The sequence below is a fragment of the Panthera uncia genome, chromosome C2, assembly GCF_023721935.1.
Source record: "Panthera uncia isolate 11264 chromosome C2, Puncia_PCG_1.0, whole genome shotgun sequence".
Taxonomy (NCBI): Eukaryota; Metazoa; Chordata; class Mammalia; order Carnivora; family Felidae; genus Panthera; species Panthera uncia.
In genome coordinates this window covers 106,499,737-106,516,920 of record NC_064810.1, presented here as the reverse complement: position 1 = coordinate 106,516,920, position 17,184 = coordinate 106,499,737, and the positions used below count along the sequence as shown (strand labels likewise).

At 37.0% G+C, this 17,184-nt stretch overlaps 1 protein-coding gene and 1 non-coding gene across 4 annotated transcripts in view; both read left to right on the top strand.

The window, feature by feature from the left end:
- Positions 1-17,184, top strand: part of GMPS (guanine monophosphate synthase) — a 78,996-nt gene that overhangs the window by 3,949 nt on the left and 57,863 nt on the right. The window lies entirely within an intron of this gene.
- On the top strand, positions 14,803-14,904 carry LOC125922194 (U6 spliceosomal RNA). Its single transcript, XR_007457630.1, has one exon. It is a non-coding gene; the product is annotated as a U6 spliceosomal RNA (small nuclear RNA).

Genomic DNA, 17,184 nt, shown 5'->3' with positions numbered 1-17,184 from the left:
CTTTCTTTCTTTCTTTCTTTCTTTCTTTCTTTCTTTCTTTCTTTCTTATCTCTACACTCACTGTGGAGCTCAAAACCCCGAGAAAAACCTGGAGATCAAGAGTTGCAAACTCTACTGACTGAGCCAGCTATAGGCGCCCCTATATCAGGATATTCTAAAATGACATTTTTACGTGATAGAAATCAGGGAGAGACCTAAAATCTGTAAAAGCATTTGGGCTGAATGGTTAACCACCTAAAGCAGAGGTTATTGTTTTCTTGGTTAAGGAGTTGACATAATGTTATTTAATTAAGAAGTTAAGATCATATTTAATAATGTCTTTAAAAACTTTTTACAGCTACTTGATGTTGTATATGAATTGTATATAGGTCAAGTATGAGACATAGTAACTATTTTCTGTTTTACTGAGGCAGGATTATCAGAATATTGTTCTTTGGACTCCGTGTCAGGTTTCCCTTTTTTTTTTTTTTTTTTGCCTTATCTAAGCCTCAGACTCTTGGTTCCAGTAGAGGTGGGACCTGCTCCGTCACCTTTCCTGACATGTTGACTAGGGTAATCATACTTGAATTAATGTGTTTTTAAAGTTGATTGCATGTGATACAGAATCTTTAATGACATCTAATGTTAAACTTTTTTTTTATTTAAAAAAAATTTTTTTTAATGTTTATTTATTTTTGTGAGAGAGAGAGAGACAGAGCTCCAGAGGCAGAGGGGCAGAGAGAGAAGGAGACACAGAATCAAAGCAGCTCCAGGTTCTGAGCTGCCAGCACAGAGCCTGACGCGGGGCTCGAACTCACGAACCGTGAGATCATGACCTGAGCTGAAGTTGGCCGTGTAACCGACTGAGCTACCCAGGCGCCCCTAATGTTAAACTTTTAAATTTGGCATTTCTAAATTTAAGTTTTTGAATTGAGTTGAAAGATGATGAGATTTTTTACCTGGGACGCATTGACAACTGTCCTTTTATGATAATCCTTTATAGTATATATTTTTTTGAAAGGTCAAAGATGATTTTTTTTGCCTCAGATTTTAAAATATTTGTGAAGATGCTCATCTAGAATGTAAGAGCTGTTACAAAAGGAATAGTTTTTATTATTTCCTGTTGTTAGACATGGAAGGTTTTGAGACTGGGAAGGTTTTGAAATTCCTCCAGGAACCTCAGATAGCCTTGTCTTTAGCGAGGCCAATTTGTTACTTAAGGTAGATGATTGTCTTTTAAGAATTTTTTAAAGATGTAGACTTGTCTTATACTCGTTCAAATGTATTTGATACTTTTTAAAAGGCTATTTAATGAATTATATTCCAAAGGATGCTGTTTGAAATAATAATTATTTGCTATACAGAACAATAAAATGTATCTCTGTTATGATGCTTAAATTGTCTTCATGTTTCCTTCTAACCTAAACTCTGTTAGATGCTCAAGATGAATGAAGTCCTCAGGGATAAAACAATTCTGAAGCACTTTGTGAATCAATGGAAAAGTAGTCTCATAGAATTTGAGTATTTGTATAGCATACATAATTCTGGGTTGTGTAGAATAGAATGCTATTTTTTTCATGCATTTTGTAGAATAGAGACATTTCTGTATTTGCTTAAGAATCACAGTGGTTCAGGGGCGCCTGGGTGGCTTGGTTGGTTAAGCGTCCGACTTTAGCTCAGGTCATGATCTCGCGGTCCTTGAGTTCGAGCCCCGCGTCAGGCTCTGTGCTGACAGCTCAGAGCCTGGAGCCTGTTTCAGATTCTGTGTCTCCCTCTCTCTCTGCCCCTCCCCTGTTCATGCTCTGTCTCTCTCTGTCTCAAAAATAAGTAAACGTTAAAAAAAAAAATTAAAAAAGAATCACAGTGGTTCAAAAAAAAATAGCTTTACTATAGTAATAATGTGATAATGGGTTTTCTTCTTTTTTAAATTTTTTTTAATGTTTATTCATTTTTGAGAGAGAAAGAGACAGAGCCTCAGCGGGGGGGGGGGGGGGGGAGAGAGAGAGAGAGAGGGAGACACAGAACTCGAAGCCGGTTCCAGGCTCTGTGCTGTCAGCACAGAGTCTGACATGGGGCTTGAACTCCTGAACCGTGAGATCATGACCCAAGTCCAAGCCAGACCCTCAACTGACTGAGCCACCCAGGCGCCCCTATTAGTTGGTGTTCTTATTGGTGGGCTCTTGCCATGGCTTCAGGTTCATGGTTTGAGGATTAAGGACATGGTTATATAGTTATGTCTGTACATTCCCTGATATAGGCCTTTATAATGTGATAGGAAGTAAGATGTTTGGTTATAATAGTGTGACCATATATTCTCTTTGTCTAAACTGGGGCGTATAAGGACATAAAAGAACATAAAAGAAGTTGCTGAAAATAAATTTGTAATTGCTGTAAAATGAAATATTACCAAACAAAAAGTTTGGATTCATGCAATATAGTAAATTAATGGCAAAACTCCTGTAGCAAGAATGCTCAGATTACTGTCTGAACATTATGTGCAGAAACACACGACATCTCTTTTTTGCATATACTTTACACACACCTTATTCACATTTCCCATTGACCTAGTGGATGGTGGCCTACAGGTTTGGAGCATCTTGCAAGCTGAGCAGTGGCTGTGTGGCACAACTGAGCACTCAAGACTGGATAGAGTTAGCTATCCCTAGTTGCCGAGGGTCCAAGTGTACTTCATTTTATCAGAAATGGATAAAAAAATGGGTTATCAGATTGAACCTGAAGTTAGAAGTGAGAACTGTATATTGCACCTGCACTCTATGCAGAACTAGACAAAACCATGTCAGAAGGTGGAAATATAAAGTGAAAGTATAATAAACCCATCTGATGTTACTTAAATGCAGCTATTCATAAGCAAATGTGTAAAACTGAAGAATATGTTAAGCTGGGTGGGGTGTTGGAATAACAGGTGTAAATTAGGATCGTTCTGGGCAAACTGCCATATGGTCACTTCAGTTATAGAGCACATATTGTCCTGAGTCTGGATCTTGATTTCACAGTGACAGGTATTTAAAATTTGGCTAAACTTTAATCCTAATATATATATCAGAGTAGTTATTTTTGAGTTAATAAAATTCTGAGTTATGAAAATTCTTAAAAATTGAGTGTCAAATTGCTTGTTTTCTAAAAGATGAGAACCAACAGTGTTGAAACTGACCAAAAGGTAAAATAATCTGCTCTAATCTACCATAACAGATGTTTCCCAAACTTTTAAAGCTGCCTGGACTTGCAAAATTCTGTTATTCCTGTTTGTCACCAGGAGAATAGAATCCTTTTTCTCTCTTAAAACTTACAGAGATCTATGTAAATTTAAGACACCCTCACCTTGTCTATAATTTGGAGAACTAGTCTTAGTAATTCTTCTCCTCTGAGTCTCATTATGAATATAAATTTAAGACTCCAGAATTCTAAAATGCTGCTTTGGACACATTTTGGATGAACAATCCCAAATTAATTTGGGAAAATTTAGATGAATATAAAAATACAGATAAATCATTGTTTTGATGTGTTTATTGGTAATAGTGAAACTTTTTGTGCTGTGATTTTTCCTTCTTTAACTTAAAACAAAAATTTTTTAATGTTTATTTTTTTTGAGAGAGCATGAGCAGGGGAGGAGCAGAGAGAGAGGGAGACACAGAATCTGAAGCAGGCTCCAGTCTCTGAGGTATTAGCACAGAGCCGGATGCAGGGCTTGAACTCACAAACTGTGAGATCATGACCTGAGCCAAAGTTCGATGGTTAACCGACTGAGCCACCCAGGTGCCCCTTCCTCCTTTAACATTTTTTTTTTCCTTTAACATTTTATGAAAAATTTTCAAGCTAACAAGTTAGAAGAAATTTTAGTCACCATTTAGGCATACACCTAGATTCTAGTCTTCACTTTTATTAAAACAGTTTTATTGAGATATAATTCATATACCATAAAATTGTGCCAATATAAAGGGCACAACTCAGTGGTTTTTAGTATATTCACAGATTTGTATGACCGTCATCACCACAGTCAATTTTGGAACATTCTCATCACCCCCAAAAGATATCCTGTAGCTTTTAGCAATCAGCCCTCTGGCCATCTGCCTTTTTCTCCCAATGCTAGACAGCTACTAATCTTTTTTGTCTCTATAAGATTTGCCTTTCTGAACATTATATATGACTAGAATCTTAAAATATGGAGTCTTTTGTGACTGGTTTCTTTTAGTGTAATGCCTTCAGAGTTCATCTGTCTTATAGCATGTGTTAAGTACCTTATTTTTTGTTACCAAATAATGTTCCATTGTATGGATATACCACCTTTTACACATTCATCAGTTGATGGACACTCTTGATATTATACATAATGGTTCTATGAATATTCCTGTACAAGTGTTTGTGTAGACATAAGTTTTCATTTCTTTTGGATGTGTACTGGGGTGGAATTGCTGGGTCATATAGTAATTCTGTGTCTAACCTTTTGGTGAACTGTCAGACTTTTCCAAAGTGGCTGCAGTATTTTCTATTTTCTGTCAGTAGTGCATGAGGTTCTAATTTCCCCACATTTTTGCCAACACTTGTCTTTTGGATTATAGCCATCATAGTGGGTGTGAAGTGGTATTTCATTATGATTTTGATTTGCATTTCCCTAATGACTGATGATGTTGAACATCTTTTCATGTGCTTATTGTCCATTTGTATATTTTCTTTGGAGAAATGTCTGTTCAGATCATTTGCCTGTTTTTGAAAGTAGGTTACTTGTCTTTTTGTTGAGTTGTAGGAGCTCTTTATTCTAGTGACAAGTCTCTTATCAGAAATATGCTTTGCAGATATTTTCTGCCATCCTCTGGATTTTTACTTTTTTAATGGTGTCCTCTGATACATAAAAGCTTATAATTTTGATGAAGTTCAACTTATTTATTTCCTTTTGTCATTTTAGCTTTTGGTATCTCACCTAAGGAACATTTCCTTTTTTTTTTTTTTTTCCTTCAAGTTTTTATTTAAATTCATTAGTTAACATATGGTGTATTACTAGTTTGGAGAATAGAATTTAGTAATTGGTCACTTAAATATAGCACCCAATGCTCATCACAACAAATGCCCTTCTTAATGCCCATCGCCCTACCCACCTCGCCTCCAGCAACCCTCAGTTTGTTCTCTATAGTCAAGAGTTTGTTTTATAGTTTGCCTCCTAAGAAGCATTTCCTAATGATCTTAAGTCTTGTGTAATTGCCTATGTTTTCTTCTAAAGCCTTTGTAGCTTTAGCTTTTACATTTAGGTCTTTGATCCGTTTTGTTGTGAGACTCTAAGTTATAATTTGGTGGAACATTTTCGTATTATTGCATTATCGTCATGAACTGTGAAATCTGTTCCTGCCAACTCCAACATCTGACTGAGTGAAATAAGGTACCAGATTTACAGCATTAGACTGAGCAGGTAACTTTTTAAAAAGTAATTAAAGGGAATTAGAAATAAAAGTGTACATTTTTAATGGATGGTTAATTGGATGCTTAATCCACTTAATGGATTTAACCTGATAGATTTTTGGTTTTGTAATGGAGTGATTCTTAGATTTGACTGAATGTTGGCCTTGTTTTTGACACCATGGCAGAGCTTGACCATCTGGGACCATCTGGGTCCCCGCCCCCCCCCCCCCCCCCCCACTCCCGCTGAAGGCTGAAGGTAAATAGTTGCTTATTGTAGCATTGTTTTTCAGTTTGTGGAGACAAATGGTTTGAAAAGGTCACTAATAGGTATTTTGTTTGGCTTGTTTTTATTGAGGCAAAATGTGCATAGTTGAAATACACAGATCTTTAAGTGTATAATTTGAATTTTTTAAAATTTATTTGGAGAGAGAGCGAGCACAAGCAGGAGTGGGGCAGAGAGAGAGGAAGAATGACAATCCCAAGCAGGCTCTGTACTGTCAGCACGTAGCCCAGCTTGGGGCTCAGACTCCCCAAACGTGAGACCTGAGCCGAAATCAAGAGTTGGGCGCTTGCTTAACTGACTGAGCCACCCAGGTGTTCAGTGTACAATTTGAATTTTGACACACACACACATGTATACATACACACACACAAACACACCCATGTAACCACTTCTCCAATCAAGATCTAAAACATTTCTATCATTTCCAAGTTCCTTTGTGCCCCTTTGACACTTAATCCCTCCACTCCTCTAGCAGCAACCACTGTTCCCATTTTTATAACCAGACATTAGTTTTGTTTGCTTTTGAACTATATATAAATGGAATCATACAGTGATTGTGGCTTCTTTCATAATGTTTTTGAGATTTATCCATGTTATTGTGTCAGTAGTTTGTTCATTTTTATTGCTGCATAGTATTCCACTGTGTGGATATACCAGAATTTGTTTATCCATTCACATGGTGATGGCCATGTGTTCTGTTTCCAGTTTTTGTGGACATAGATGTTCATTACTCTTGGATAAATATTTAGGAGTGGAATTCTTGGGTCAGAGGAGAGCCCCTAATAGATATTGGTATTTTCTATTTTGTACAGTTTAAAATATTTAGGTTATAATAATAAATTACTTGATACCTGGAAGAGATAAACCTTGGTATAGTAAAACAAACTTTAGAAAATTACATCATAATATTTTATCCTTAAGAGTATTTTCAAAAGTACCTTGTTCGGCTGTATTTTAATGGAAATAGTATGTGGTTTGTGGGCAAAGAGGCTACTTTTGGATTGGCTTTATAAACCTGTACCAGTAGAAATGAATCACTTCTTTATTTGATAATAACAATCTGAATTTTAAATTCAAAAATAAATTGACAATAAAGCTGATGAAAATAGAATTGGAAGCACTTGATTTAATAAGGCTGGGTTTTTATTTTTGTTATTATTTATTTATTTAAAGTTTATTTAGTTATTTTGACAGGGGCAGAGATAGCACGAGTCGGGGAGGGACAGAGAGAGAGAGCGTGGGGGAGAGAGAATCCCAAGCCAGCCCATGCTGACAGTGCAGAGCCCTACACAGGGCTCGAACCCAGGAACTGTGAGATCATAACATGAGCCAAAACCAAGAATCCAATGCTTAGTTGACAGAGCCACTGAGGTGCTCCTCTTCTTTTTAAATGCAACCTTTGGAATTGATGCAGTATTTGCATATAAAAACTATTTTCAGGTTTTTGATAAGAAAATTTCTATCAGTTTGTCTGTGAGGCATATTATCCTTGTATGGCAAATCTTGGATTCACCAGGGCTAGCTCTCCAGAGGTTAATTAATAGTGCCTCTAAGTAGTTCCTCTTCCCTAATGTCTTTCCTTCATTAGTTACCCCCTTAAAAAAATTTAAGTATGCATTTATGTTTTAAATTTACAAAACTAGAGAATCTATATAATGTGTTTTTTTTTTTTTAAGTTTATTTATTTTGAGAAACAGTGCAAGTGGAGGAGACGGGCAGAGAGAAACCATACCCAGAAGTTTCCCTGCTGCCAGCGCAGAGCCCGATGCAGGGCTCAAACCCACGAAGCTGTGAGATCATGGCCTGAGCTGAACCGAAGATTCAGATGCTTAATCGACTGAGCCACCCAGTCACCTTCAGTGTAATCTGTATCTTAAAGACAGGGTCATAGAGACCTAAGCATGATTATAGCCATGTTGTATATTTCTGCCCTGTGTTCTTACGTATTTTTAAATGTATTTCCAGGGAAAGCAGGATCATGGTTTTTTGATTGAGAACCTGCCATGGATGCTTTGGTGTTAGTTTTTTGTGAAATTTCACTTTAGGTGGCAGTAAACATTTTCAGAAGGATGTGTCATACTGATTTATTGCTGACAAGTTTATGGTCAGCTCAGCACTGCTGAGCTCTACTACTTTCATCCTTCCGCCTAAGCCAAGATGTCTTATGGCATGGCACTCTCACTTCTGCTCTCATTACATAACCCAAAACTAGTCTCATGGCTGAGCCTGATGTCAAAAGTGAAGAAACATATTCCACCTAAAACAGAATGAACTGCAAGGTCACATGAGAAACGGCATGGATGTGGGGAATAGTGAAGAATTAGGGCCAATTATACAGTCGATTACGTATAGAATGTTAAAAGCATGCATATGTAGAGCAGAGTGTATAAAGTCCCTACCTAGCTAAACGGTTACAAGCACATGGTCAATCTTTCTTCATATATATTTACTTAGTGCCTCACAGACTTACATACATATTCTCTATTTTGTATGTTAAGATTGATCAGTTGATTCAGGTATTGCCAACATAACCATTTATTATCAAGTTTGTCATGAATCTTTCACCTAATGATTTTAATAATCAATGCCTAGTTTAGTGCTTGTCATAGATCTGCTGTAAAGAACCAGTTTTAAAATTTTCAGCCCACTGATGCTAATGCAATAAATTTATAGACAAATGAAATTTAAAAACCTAAGACATAATACATAAAGACCCCCAGTTTTTATTGTAGACTCAACAGAAATAAAATTATTTTCTCAACTTGTTATAAAAGTATATGAATGTTTATGTAGAACTTACGTACCTTTTGTTAACGTACCTTTGGTCACAATTTCAGATCAGAACTGGTCCTTTTGTGAACCACAATAGCTTAGATCCTTTAGGATTGCAAAATGGTGATACTCTAATTCTGCTATAAAGATCTATCTCTCATGAACTATATGGTTACTTGGTAGAGTTCCTACTGGAAAAGCAGAATGCATGCTTGATTCCTTCCCATTACTTTGACCAAATTTATTAATAGTTTTTTCAAGTTTTATTATTTGCAATAAAGTGTAGTTCAGGCACATATTGGAGTAGAAAGGGCTACATATAGAAGGAAGATTGTGTTTATGAAGTAGAGTAGAAGCATCTTGAAAAATGGACCATGTGCTAAACACCTGTGAAATTGTGACATCTCCTCAAACTTCGCATTTTTTTTCTTAAAAAGTGTATTGATTCTTTCTAAGCTAAAATTCTTTTTTTTAAAAAAATGTTTATTTATTTTTGAGAGCAAGAGAGTGACAGCATGAGTAGGGGAGGGACAGAGAGAGAGAGGGAGACACAGAACCTGAAGCAGACTCCAGGCTTAGAGCTGTCAGCACAGAACCCGACACTGGGCTTGAACTAACGAACCAGGAGATCATGACCTGAGCCAAACAAAGTCAGACACTTAATTGATTGAGCCATCCAGGCGCCTCCCTAAGCTAAAATTCTCAAAGGTATTTTAGGAGTAATAATTACGTGGGAGACAAAATTGAATCTCTTCATGAACTCAGTATGAAGAGATAGGTTTTTGATTATCTTTCATCTGTAAATAAAAAGTGTTATCCTAAGGTCATCATAAAAGAGGCAGTGAAGTTTGGGGATAAATCTGTATTATTTCTTATTTTTTTTTATGTTTATTTTTGAGAGAGTATGAGTGGGGGAGGGGCAGAGAGCAAGTGAGACACAGAATTTGAAGCAGGCCCCAGGCCCTGAGCTATCCTCACAGAACCCAGAACGGCGAGATCATGACCTAGGCCAAAGTTGGATGCTTGTTTAAGCAAGTTGGTACTTGTTTATGTGAGTAGGTCCACATATGCTCACACCTGAAATCACTTTCAAAAGAGGTACTTTTTGTTAGAATAATTGATCTGAGTCACAATAAGAATGCAGAATCAGTAGAGAAAACTAAGGGATAATATAAAGAAAACAATGTATGAGGAGGGTGAGCAGAGATAAACACAGTTCAGAACTTTTCCTTTCAATATTTTAATAGTATGAGAACAGTTGTTACTGAATGTTATCTGTGTATGTGTATACACTGCTAACTTTTAGAATGAGGTTGATTTGAGCTGATTCACAGTGGCTTAGATTTACCTAGAGATAACCTTGTTTGTTTCTTGGTTAATGTTCACCATTGAATGGAAAAACTGTAATAAAACTTTAAAGGATTTAAAAATCATGAGGTAAATAATAATACACTCTGATTTTCACCAACAGTGCAAGTTTTATTTAATTTAGAACTGGTTATGTAAGTATAGTTTATCCATCAGGTAACCTTGCCATAGGTTTCTGAAAAGACCTCTTTTAGGATAATTGAAATCCAAGAGGAAAATAATTAATAATTTCAGAGTTTAAACACTGGTATTAGAAATTATAATGTTGGACTAAATTTTTATTTCCCTGCAAGTTAGATGAGACAGAGCATATAGACTTGTGGTTTTATTTTCTTACTCAGTGTTCATATGTATAAATTAAATCCATTAGATCTGTATTTAGCTCATCTGAGAAGATGAACTTCCTCAACCACTCCTGTGGTTAAGGTTTATATATGGGAGTCTGATACTGTTTAAGTGGATGCTGGAAGTAGTATTAGAGTCCAAGCTAACCTGCTTTTTATTTTTTAATTCATTGATTTTAGGTCGTTCATTCAGGCTGTGTTCATTATGTTTAGCAGTCGTGCCCTTGAACTTGAAAGGAGTTGTTGGCACCATAAATACAGGTTAGAAGAGGATTTGCAATGATTTTGAAGGATCCAGAGACATAGTTGGTTATTCAAAAGAAGATGAAGTTCGGGTCAGAAGTACAAATTGATTCAGTAAAGGAGAAAAAAATGAAAATATGGAGATGGTGGTGGCTTGGTCCTATCTAACATGTAGAAATAAAGTAGGAGTGATGAATATACCTAGTAAGTGCTTGAAATTTCATTAGGGAAAAGAATTTTCTCAATGTATGAAATCATTAGCAAACTAAGAGCAGTAAAATGCTAACACAAAAAGTTTATGTCACTAAGGCCTTGTATTTTCCAGACCTGTTGAACACTGAAAACTTAAAAAACGTAGTAATTTGAGGGAATTCCAATAGAAGCTTATAGGTTACATAGATTAAAGGAGATAGAGAAAAATGAACTCCAGTGAACTGAGTGATCATAATTTTTGTTCACAATGTTTAATGCCTACACATGTGAAATTCTAAGATAAATAGAACAAAGTCAGTAATCATAACTTAAGCAACATGAAGCAATTGAAGATTGGTAAGCATTGTATGTACAACTAAATGTATATGCAGTATTGTCTATTATTGTATTGGGATGTCTCAGGACTTGTAGATTTTTCTCAGGTGTAAAGCCATTTCCTGAGGGCATTTTATACATTTGTTACTTAAAATGAACTGCATAACTATCATTGTATTCAGTAATGGCACCTAGAACTTTTTATATATGTCATTAGAGATTTATTTAGAGAGGCTTTTTTGAGAATCATAATAGCACTTACACACAGATAAAAATACATATATATGAAATAAATTACTTTTATTTATTTATTTTTTTAATTTTTTTTTTTTTTTAACGTTTATTTATTTTTGGGACAGAGAGAGAGCATGAACAGGGGAGGGGCAGAGAGAGAGGGAGACACAGAATCTGAAACAGGCTCCAGGCTCTGAGCCATCAGCCCAGAGCCCGACGCGGGGCTCGAACTCACAGACTGCGAGACCGTGACCCGAGCTGAAGTCGGATGCTCAACCGACTGAGCCACCCAGGCGCCCCTGAAATAAATTACTTTTAGTATTGCTGAACTTTCTTCGTGTTCAGTCTGACTCTTCTAAGAAATTACTTTTTGACTTGAGTTGTCCAGGAATTGTTTTTCCACACATCTTCCATGACATCAAGAATTTTGATAATTCACCATTTCTTGAGAGTGCTCAGTTACTTCTGGGATTTTTTTCAAGGCCATTGACAACTCATTCTGCAAGTTTTAATGCTAGTACTTTCTTGATCTTACCAGAAGATGTCAATGGAAGTTTTTCAGGTAATGACCAGGACTCAGGCCTTCTTCAGATGGTCTTTAAATGTTTTGCTGACTGAAATATTAAGGGGTTGAGCTTGTCCAAAGATACTACGAGGAGTAATAAGCCACTGCACTTTCCAGGGATCTTACTCAAGTGTTTGTAGAAAACATAGAAAAATGATGTACTTGGTGAATTACATAAAGCTCCAGAATGTCTATCCTAGATGAATTTCAGCCAAGCTCAGCTGTATTTCTTTTGCTGAATCCTTGGGGCATCTTTCTGCTCTGAAGGAAATTTTCTAAGAGACTCCAGGGAATCTCTTTCCCTTAAGGGATTTTATGTCAAGTTGTACATAGCTATGACCATGGCAGTGACAGCTGTGTCATTGAGCTAATGTAAAACTTAAGATATTGTGTGATTTTTGAGCTGTCTGGCTTCTTTCATTTGGCATGTCTGAGATTGATTTATCCATGTTGGGATTTTTCGGCCAGAGAAGACATGGTATAGCAAGCACTCTGTGGGACCATAGAGAGTTTAAACAGCAGTTTAGGCTTAAAGAGTAGGTCATGGCCTTCCTTGTAGGGCTTAGAAGGTATTTTGGACTTAATTGAACTTTATTCTAAGGGAAAGTCACTATAGGATATTAAGCAGGGGGAGGAGGACTTAAATCACAGCTTTTTTCGTTTTAAGCACACAGGCTTGTTAACCACCTGATCAAAGTCAGTGTCACCAGTAATGAAACAAAATGACATGACACTTGCCACCGTGTTCTGTCAAGAAGAGGCATGATTACATCACCAGTGTAAGACTGTTGCCAGAAAAATGTTTATCTGGAATCTAATCATAAGGCAACAAGTAGATCCTGCTTGAGGCCTATTCTGCAAAAAGCTGGTCTGAACTTTTAAAAAATGTCACTGTCATAAAAGATCATAAAAAGATGAATAAATCTAGATTAAAGGAGACAGTGACATGACAATGTGAGTTCAAAGTGTGTGGCTTTAGATGGGGTTCTGGAATTAAAAAAAAAAAAAGCCATACAGGACATTATTTGGTGACATTTGGGGAAATTTGTGTGTAGATACTATCAGTGTTAAATTTCTTGGGTGTGATAATATATTGTAGTTAGGAGAATGTCCCTGTTTGTAGGAAGTACATTCTGAAAAGGTTTTTTGGGGAGAAAAATGTCTATAATTGTTTTCTAGTAGTTCAGGGAAAGAAGTATATATAGATAGGAATAATGCAAATGTGGCAAATGTTACTAATTGTTGAATTTAGGTGGAGAGTGCTGTTTCACTGTGCCATAGTTTTGGTTTGTTTGTTTTTTTCTTAAGTTTATCTTACTCCCAGTATGGGGCTTGAACTCATGACCCCAAGATCAAGAGTTGCATGCTCCTTTGACTGAGCTGGCCAGGCACCCTTGTGCCATATTTTCATCCTTTCTGTAGGTTTAAAGTTTTTCGGCAGGGGGGGGGGGGGGGGGAAGGGTCGAACAAGCATATGATAAGGTCAAGAGATAGAGGGTCTCTGATTTAACCCTTTAGTTGTAGGATCAGACTTTATTCAGTGTTGTATGTGAGGTGATGGTTTCTTATGAAAAACCTTCAGTTAATTCTGTTGACGTTTCTTTAAAAAAAAATTTTTTTTTTTACATTTATTTATTTTTGATAGAGACAGAGCACAAGTGGGGGAGGGGCAGAGAGAGAAGGAGACACAGAATCCGAAGCAGGCTCCAGGCTCTGAGCTGTCAGCACAGAGCCCGACGTGGGGCTCAAACTCACCGTGAGATCATGACCTGAGCCGAAGTCGGACACTTAACTGACTGAGCCACCCAAGTGCCCCTGTTGACATTTCTAAAGTACCTAAGGTGTTGGATAATTTTATGAAGATGTACACTTTTTCCAGAGTATAGGTGTAGTGAGATTAAAAAAGTAAATATGCTCAAACTTCCAGTAGCCTTTTGGTAATGAAAGGATTATTCTGGGTAGTTGAATATCCCAGATAACTAAAATGTGTGTGGTGGGGGGGGGGGGGTGTTCAAAAAAACTTTTACCCTAAAAATTTTTTTTTTGGAACCTGAAGGCTCCTAAAATGTCTTTTTTTTTTTTTTTTTTTTTTTTTTTGAGAGAGAGAGTGAGAGTGCATGCCCGAGTCAGGGAGGGTCAGAGAGAGAGAGAGAGAGAGAGAGAGAGAGAGAGAGAGAGAGAGAGAGAATCTGAAACAGACTCCAGGCTCCAAGCTGTCAGCATAGAGCCCAATGTGGGGCTCAAACTCAAGAACTGTGAGGTCATGACCTCAGCTGAGGTTGGATGCTTAACTGACTGAGCCACCCAGGTGCCCCCTAAAATGTCTTTTTTGAAGGACAACTACCTGAATAAGTTAAGTACTGATGAAATCCGGTTTCCAAAATCATTTATGTGGTGTAATACTACTTTTCTCAGATACCAGTGGAACATTATTTCATTCATGAAAGCAATCTTTCTAAAGTAATAAACTTACTTCCTTTAAGTACCAAAATATTAAAAAATAAAATGAAGGTATTCTTCCAAAAATATGATGCATATTTAAAAATTTTTTTTTTCTTTTTGTTTATTTTTGAGACAGAGAGAGAGGGAGACACAGAATCTGAAACAGGCTCCAGGCTCCGAGCTGTCAGCACAGAGCCCGACATGGGGCTCAAACTCACAGACTGCGAGATCATGACCTAAGCCCAAGTCGGAAGCTTAACTGACTGAGCCACCCAGGCACCCCAAATACAATGCATATTTACCCACTTTGCTTCTGTAGTGCTGATTGTTTTGGGGTTTGAAAAGGCCTACATTTACATCCTGCTTTTGCCATTGTTTCCCTACGCAAGTGACATAGTATCTGAGTCTCATTCTTCCATCTGTAAATTAGAAACACATACCATTATGAATAAGAAAACATGTAAAGCACATGAAATACTAGGTGTGAAGTAAATGCTAGTTCCCTTTTATTAAAAAAAATATTTTTATTGTAAAATAAAACATGGGCACAGAAAACTACACACAACAAATGTATAGTTGGATGAATTATAAATCATGTGCTTTTTTATTCAAAATATTGGAAGTTTTTTTTCTTTAAAGTCCTATAATTTTGTTAAGCATATGTGTTGGTACAGAGCAGATTAGCATGGCTCCTGTGCAAGGATGACATAAAAATATATGAGGTGTTCCATATTTTTCCACTTGCAATGATGTGGACGGAGCTAGAGAGTATTATGCTAACCAAAATAATCAGGAAAGACAAATACCGTATGTTTTCACTCATATATGGAATTTAAGGAATAAAACGACCAAAGAGGAAAAAAAAGAGAGGCAAACCGAGAGACAGACTCTTAACTACAGAGAACAAACAGATGGTTACCAGCGGGGAGGTAGGTGGGGGGATGGGTGAAATAGGTGATAGGGATTAAGGAGTGCACTTATGATAATAAGCACTGTGTATTGTATGGAAGTGTTGAATCACTATATTGTACACCTGAAGCGAATGTTACATGGTATGTTAACTGGAATTTAAATAAAAAAAGTATGTGTTGAGATTGGTCATTCTGGTTTCAAAGTCTAATTTTGAGTTGTGTTCTTTTATGCCTTGTATACTTTTCTTAATATTTTTTAGTTCATTTAGGGGTGCCTGGGTAACTCAGTCAGTTAAGCTTCCAACTTTGGTCATGATCTCATGGTTTGTGAGTTCAAGCCCGGCATCGGCCTTTCTGCTGTCAGGGCGGAGCCCGCCTCAGATCATCTGTCTGTCTGTCTCTCTCTTTCTGCCCCTCCCCCACTCTCTTCTTTCTTTCTCTCTCAAAAGTTAACAAACATTTTTTAAAAATTAAAATGGTACTTTCCAGTTTTGATCTGTTTCTCTTTTCAGCTTGCTCTTGTAGGGATGTTGTTTTATTCCTTACTCTCTTTTTTACTTTTAGTAATTTTGTATGGGATTTGACTTGTGTAATTTCTGTTTCTCTTTTATATGAATTTAATTTTCCTGAGTTTTTAGATGGAATCTTGGTTCATAAAACTTTCGTAACTTTAGGGGCGCCTGAGTAGCTCAGTCGGTTAAGCGTCCGACTTCAGCTCAGGTCACGATCTCATGGTCTGTGAGTCCATGAGTTCGAGCCCCGCGTCGGGCTCTGGGCTGATGGCTCAGAGCCTGGAGCCTGCTTCCGATTCTGTGTCTTCCTCTCTCTCTGCCCCTCCCCCGTTCATGCTCTGTCTGTCTCAAAAATAAATAAATGTTAAAAAAAAAAAAAAAAAACTTTCGTAACTTTATAGGGCTCTTTCTTCTGTTAAAATTATGGCAGATTGTTTTCTCAGGATTCCTTGCTCTGATCCCCCCCCCCCGCCCCCCCCCCCCCCCCCGTAGTTTGGCCCTTCTGTTTTCCTTCCTCCTTGTCCTTGTCCTTGTCCTGCTTAATTTTGATTCTGCTCCCAGCAGTTGCTCCTCATTTGTGAGCCTTGTCCTACAAGGGAGCCCTGGCCCATTAGTTTATAAGGTTCATGGATATTAAATTCCTTCCACCCGTTTAAGCCTTACCTTGGGTCTCCTACTACCCATGCACTATTGGATGGAGTTCTCACACCTCCCAGTGCAGCTGCTGTTCTTGAATTGGCCTGTGCTTTCTAACTAATATCTGTTGATTGTTTTTGGAATTGTCCTATTCTCAAGTTCTTCACTGAAGCTAGGTTGTTTCCCACATAAATGTTTAACACCAGAGTTTATGACTATTGTAGTTTGTTCCCACAAGCTTGTATTTTGGGATTCTTGGGAGAATATCTTGTCATTTACTGTTTCATTTTGCTATCTAGTTGTTCAGTGATACGTGGGAATTCAGGAAGATACAAAAATGATACCATCTCTACCTTATGAGAATCTCTAGATTCTTTTGTCTTATTGTTAAATTAGGGTACTGATATGATTTGTTTTTTCCCTTAGTATTATTGATGTTTTAAAAAATGTCATCATGATAAGATAAAATGATAGACATCAGGTGAGTTGAGAGGGGTGTTAACCTTTCAGGCTTTTGTATTTACTTAATAGATTTTACAAATAGGTATAATAAAGTTCTCTCTTGTGTAGTGTTGAATTTCATTTGTCTCTACTATTGATGTGACAACTTCTTTTCTCATTAGGGTCCTTTTTCTAATCTGTTAAGTTTGGAAGTTTAATTATCAAACTTTACAACTCTGTGTGAAGTAACAGTAAATAGAGTCAAGGTTTTGAGGGAAAGGAACTTTTGCTTTCATTACTGGTGATCTTTTTGCTTTTCCCTGAGTTGTTGAAGATTTGTGCTGGATATAGGCACGTTGATAGCCGAGGTAGAAATGAGGCAAGGATTCAGTATTTCCTCCAATGACCTCTGATGTCATGTGATTAAACATTTTCAAAAGTTGATGAGGAAACAGTGTACATTTTTCTTTTAAATTAGTTGATTTAAAGAAGTACAGATAGTCCTCACTGTATAATA